General features: G+C 47.2%; 1 protein-coding gene across 8 annotated transcripts in view; it reads left to right on the top strand.

The window, feature by feature from the left end:
• Positions 1–356: 356 nt before the first annotated feature.
• Positions 357–6,000, top strand: part of INO80D (INO80 complex subunit D) — a 45,561-nt gene continuing 39,917 nt past the window's right edge. The window contains exons 1-2 of one of the 8 annotated variants that reach the window (XM_021538874.4): positions 357–733; positions 2,029–2,098. The gene's annotated coding sequence lies outside the window, so the exon portion shown is untranslated. Of the gene's footprint in view, positions 734–757; positions 783–864; positions 924–1,308; positions 1,390–1,563; positions 1,583–2,028; positions 2,099–6,000 lie in introns of those variants that run through there. The other 7 variants (XM_021538878.4, XM_021538875.3, XM_021538876.4 and 4 more) reach the window with 7 other exon arrangements.

Here is a 6,000-nt window from a genome sequence, read left to right as displayed (position 1 = left end):
ACTAAATTTTATAACCATCACAAAATGACAAAAGAGTTATCAACTTTAAAATATAGGAAAAAAAATACATATCTTAAAGAACAACGAAGTTACTAAAAATATATATTTTTACTGTACCTCCTTTAATTTTTTTTCCAGAGAGTTCATCTTTACAGATTATTAAAAAAAAAAAAATCTTCAGCCACGAGCCATTGTATTTTATTTTTATTAAAAAAAAAAGTAAAAAAAATTATAAAATATTTTGTTTTGGCCATTTGTCTCCCTTCTCCAAATTGACACTTTATAAAAACCTTCTGTACTTTTTTCCCCCTCCCTCTCTCCCTCGCTACTACCTCCAAGATGGTAGGAAAGTTGTTGTTTTGGAGGGCAGAGGAGCCGCTCTCTGATGTTATGTCCTCTCAGTGCCTGTAGTGGTGCTATAGGAGGCTGCTGGCTCTCTTCTTGAGCAGCCCCAGCAGCCCTGCCTTCTTTGCTGGAGAATATATTCAGGGATTCCCCTTAATAATCACCTACCCTCTGAGCACTTTGTAGTTTTAAAATAATAAAAGAGCCCCCAAAGCTTCCTCCCCACAAAAAGCTGGATCTTCTCAGAGACAGGGGGGCAGCAGCTCCTCAGCACAGAGCCCGAGCACATTCCCAGTCCCTCTGCTGGGGAGGAAACTCTGATCTGTCAGCCCAACAGAGGGAAAGGGGGGAGAGGAGAGAGAGGAGGGAAAAAAAAGCAGCTGGAAAGGTAAGCCAGGCCCGGCCTGCATCCCCGGGCTCGCGTAGCGCGGCAGGCGGTGCGGAGGGTGCAGGGCGGGCGGGGAGGCGGGCTACGCGAGGCCGGGGATCGGTCGGAGCGGCGTAGGCCGCAGTAGGGGGTGCGGGGAACCAAGGGGGTTTTTGAAGCTTTCGGGCGCCGGGAGGAGCGCCGGAGGGGGGTGAGACGGCCGCCGGGCACGGCGGGAGGGTCGGGGCGCGGCGCCTTTGCCCGGGAGGTGAAGGGCGGCGAGCGAGAACGAGGGCGGGGGGGCGCTAGGCCTCGGCGCGGCGCGGCCCGGCCGCTCCGTTCCCCGCCCCGCCGGGCCCCCCGCGCCGGGCCCCGGGCCCAGAGCGGGCCGAGCCCCGCTGCCGCCGGGGCCGGGCGGCCGGGGGGAAGCGGCGGGGGCGCCGCGGCTGGGGCCGCTCTTCCCCCCCCAGCCCCCCCGCGCCCCGCGCGGGGCGAGGGGGCCGCGGGACGGGGGGCCGGGGGCCGCATTAATTTGCCGAAATGACTTTTAACGAGCGGTGGCGGGGTTGGGGGGCACCCCCTCCCCCAGCCCGGTGCGGAGCCGCCGCGGCGGAGGCGGTGCCGGTCCCGCGGGGCTGCGCCGGCCGCGGCCTGGAAAGTTTCGCAGCGTTTTTGGGGTGCGTTCCCCCCCGCCGCCGCCGCCGCCCACCCCCCGCCCGCGGCCGTGGGGACGGTGCCGGCGGGGCGGGGGCGCCCCGGAATGCGGCCGCAGGTTCCCTCTCGCCCGTCCCGTACCCCCTTTTCCCCCCGTCGGTGACCCCCTTCGGCCGGGCCGGCGGCGGGTGGATTCGCCGCACAACTTTTTGGGAGGTAGCGGGGGGTGGTTTTGGGGGTGCGGGGAAGCCCTCGGAGGGTCCCCCCCGCCCCCGAAGCTGCCGGCACGTGGGGCGCCGGGCCGGCCCCCGGAGCGGGGAACGAGGGGCAGGGGCCGAGGGGCTGCCCTGGCTGCACCTTCCGTGCCGGGCACATGCCGGGGCCGGCGGCTGCCGGAGCCCCGCCGGGGCCGGGCTGGGGTCCCTCGGCCATCCCGCTGTGCCAGGACCCGCTAGCGGGACAGGAGCCGCAGCCCACTGGCACCTCAGCCAGGGGAGGGATCGCCTCGGGAGCCCCTACACCGCAAGGGCTGTGTCGGGGCCCCTGTCGTGTCCCTGTCGGCTCCCAGACTGTCCCTGTGGGCTGGGGTCCCGCTGGGCTGCGCGTCTGTGCGAGGTGCTGCTGCCCCCCAGATCTGAAAATGAAGGGATCCTTTTTTTCAGGGAAAAGAACGTCTGGTAGTTGTGAAGTGAGTGCACTGGAAGACCCACCATCGCACTTCACCCCGCACAGGTGAAATAGCTCCGGTTTCTAATGCGGGAAGTGGCACGTTTCAGTCAAATGTTCCTTAATATGTCTTTTATGGCTTTGTACAAGTAACCTCAAATGAATTTTGGTAGTGACAATGACACTCACCTTAAAGCCTTATATTATACTATCTGATTAAAATACATAGAGTTAGCTCTAACTTTGTTACTCAACAATGTGCAATGTAGGTTTATTTTATGGCCTTTCAGTTTTTGAGGCTTGGGGGACTTAAAAATAAAATTGACAAAATGAGGGCAATGCACTGTTCCCCTGTAGACAGGTGCCCTCCCCTGGGGGCTCACCTGTAGTGGCAGTGTTTGTGCTCAGGCCACACCCCCAGGTACCACTGCTGATGGCCCAACTAGACTGCTTGTGTTTTGTATGAAGCTGTCTCTTACAAACTGGTGACATTCAGCCTTTCACATGAGCTGTTTGTAATATATTCAAAGATCACACAAGTTATATTAATTGTAAAGCTAAATTGTTTACAGAAAGCAATGCAAAATTTATGTACTGGAGGTTATTTTGATGTTCAGTATTTTTGTGATGAGTGATTGAATTTGTGTGTAGGACCTGGTCCTACAGAACTGTGTGTACCATGTTCTCATGGTATGGTAAATCATCGGGAGGTACAAATTTATTTTAAGACCACACTGAAACTCCAATAGCTTATACCTGCTGAAAGGCTCCTCTGTGAGGAGCTCTGTTGGTTTTTATTGAGTATTCCTACTAAAGCAAGAATTATACTGTATTATGAGAAAATAAGTTTATTTGTCTTTGTAGTATTGGGACTAAAAATAAGACAAAGGTATTTTGTTTAACCTCATCTGGAAAGGCGGGCTGTGTGTTATTTAAATAAATAAAAGACTTTGACTTACTTTTTTTTCCCCAAGTCCAGATGCAAGGTGTGATGTGGTATGTTTAATTTCTACTTTATCTCAGGATATTGCTTTTGGTATTTTGAGATAATGTTTTTAAAGTACATTTCTGCCATGTTGCAATGCCATAAAGGGTCCATTTGTTTCTGTATCTGAAAGCCACCTCTTTGCAGCCCTGCTCATCCTGGCAAAACCCAGGCCTGTTTATAACTACATTGAAATAACTGTGCGTGACAACCTCCCTCTGAAGATGTGATAGCAGGAGTGGGGCCTGGAGACCTTCTGCTCAGATAGAGAAATCCTTGTTCAAAAGACTTTCGAGATACACTGCCCATCTTGAACTTTAGGTCAGGAATAGCCATGTTTAGGAAATTACTTTTTTGAAATCTCTAAGAATGTACTCTTGGCAGTAGTTACAAATTTTCCTATGTAAGTTCTTTTTTCTTTAGAAATCATCCAAAGTTTCTAAAATTTGTAGTCTTAAATGCTTGTTGTTTTTAGGGTTTGGGCTTTGTCAGGTTTTTTCTAAGATACTATGAGGTACAGATGAGTGAATCAGCTGAAATTGAAATTCCTGATTAAGTTCATTTTGTATAGGAAAACAAAAAGAACCTGTTCAGTTTGTGAGCAAAAACTTCTTTTTTTCCTCCTCATAGTTACGTTTTCTGCTCTTGATTGTAACCAGTTACAAGTCTGTAAGTTTTCTAGCTGTTCCTATTATTAGGAATAATGCTTAAGTTTAATTCTGTATTTATTTTATTATATTCTAAAGGATAATCTGTTTTACCAGTGTTGCCTAAAACATTCTTCTGCTTTTCTGTTAGTATATTGGATATCCTTATGCAATGTAAACTGCCTTTTGCCAGAACTGAAGTAATAAGCTTTTTGGAAAGGCAGAATGAGGACAATATTGCTTCTTTCTTCCTAGTTAGATCTTAACATATGAAAAAAAGTAGTCCAAAATGTGATTCCAGGTGTTAACTAAAAATATCTTGCAAGGTCTTAATATGTTGAATGCCTTGATCTGTCAGGGTACTTGCATGTGTGTTGCAGTACCTGCACTTCAGAGGCCTTCCTGAGAAAGGACTGTAGTTAATAAAAGTGTTCTGTACAGGAACTCTTGTAGCTGACTTTGGTGGCATCCCAGTGTCCTCTGTCTCACTTTGAATGCTTTTACTGACAAAAAGACTCTTGTTTCCACAATTACGGCATTCATGATTTGGTGACTGAGTGTAGTAGAGAATTGAGCTGTTAAAAGACTAGAACTAAGCCAAACCTACGGATAGATCACAGCATAGGGACAGAAGTTACAACTTTGTGATGTTGATGTTGATCACAATTAGATGTGGTGCAGCTTCTCTTGATGGAACAAAACATTTCAAAGAGAGGTATTAGTTGGTATAAAATAGAGAAAATGAGTATTTGACATTCATACTTAGAAGTATACTTTTTACTAACATTGATTGAAAAGTTTTGCTATAAAATAGCTTTAATGCATTTGTTTTTGCAATTAAAGCTATTTTGTAGCATGCACTTGTCATGAACTTTATGGCTCCTGTTCATCTTGGAGTGGATGAAATTCTATGTTTCCAAACGTCTTGCACTCTGTGTGCTCAATTTCAGGAAATGGATCTGACAGTGACAGGTACTTGTTCTTTCTTGGTCAAGAGGAAATGACAAAACTACTATTTATGTTATTCTTGCTTGTGGAGAAGCTGAGATTCTTGTAGATCCGTGTTGTATTTCTGGCCCCAAGCTGATGGTTTTGGGAACCTACGGAGATGATTGTACCTTGTCTGTGAGATGTCATGAACACACCAAGTAATTTAACATGAAATTTAGGCTAGCATTAGCAAATGCAAACAACACAGTAAAAGACTTCTGTAGTTGTTGTGGATTTTGTTTGGATGCAGTGTGCGAAGCTCTGAGCTCAGTCCTCTTAATTATACATCTTTTAACCACCAGCATATAATTGCCTTGCAATTTACAATCCATTTGGGGATTCCATTGCCTAAAAGGGTCTTACGTACATTGAATGTCAAGTTCTGAGCATATGTTTAAGAATGTATCAACCCACATGATTTAAAATACTCTAATATTTTCAGCACAGCATTTGCACAAAATTACCAATCTGGGTTTTGAGGCTCTAGTGCTTTGGGCTTTCTATTGGTGAGGAAGCCATTACCTTCCCTGTAGACTACTCACAGTGTCGGGTACCAGATTTTTGTATGGCATAATGCTGCTCCTTGGGTATGGTTATAATGAAGATTGTCCCCCAAAGTTTGCTGCTGCACTGTTTTCCAGCCTCTCTGAAGGACTGTTTAATTCTTTTGGAAGAGCGATGTGGAGCGCAGAGCTACAACTGTGTTGTCTTTGGAGCTGATGTGCACTGCAAGGGAGCTGGTTATGCCTTTACTGAAAAGCCAGTATTAAAAGCAAGTTGAAAGCTGTCTTCTTCCAGAGGGTGATAGGTATTGGCAGTTGGACAGGTGTGCTCCTGTGTGTATTGAAATCTTTCATTTCTCTTTTTGCAGTCACTGTGCAAACCACCTTCACTTGTCTTATGGACTACCAGTGGCTACACTCAGCAGGACAAGTAGCTCTGCTCTTAAGTGCTGATGTCTCAGAGTGTGACTTTGCTCTGTCCTTGCTATAAAGCCCTGATGGAGTGCTAAGTTTGTTACTCTTCTTCACATGTCTAGATAGGACTTTAGCCAGAGGGAGGAGATTTTCTTCCAGTCAGCTGCTCAGGAATAAAAAATGCGACAAGGGGAGAAGTGAATGTGTTATGAAGTTACAAATATTAGTTATAACCTCGTAAGAATGTGAAAATACCCTGCTGGGTCAGATTAGCTTGGATCCAACCTAATGTTCTGTCTCAGGCAGTAGGAATAAGTGATGCTACTTGGTGTTTTAAAAGCCCAGACACTTTTTTTGTGCTTTCTTCTCTTACTCCTCCACCACCTATATTTGTTAAATTGGTCATGCTAGCGAGTGCATCACTTATGT

This window comes from Lonchura striata, chromosome 7 (assembly GCF_050655825.1).
Source record: "Lonchura striata isolate lonStrDom1 chromosome 7, ASM5065582v1, whole genome shotgun sequence".
NCBI lineage: Eukaryota > Metazoa > Chordata > Aves > Passeriformes > Estrildidae > Lonchura > Lonchura striata.
Note: the sequence above shows the minus strand (reverse complement) of the source record. Positions and strands in the feature narration are given on the sequence as shown.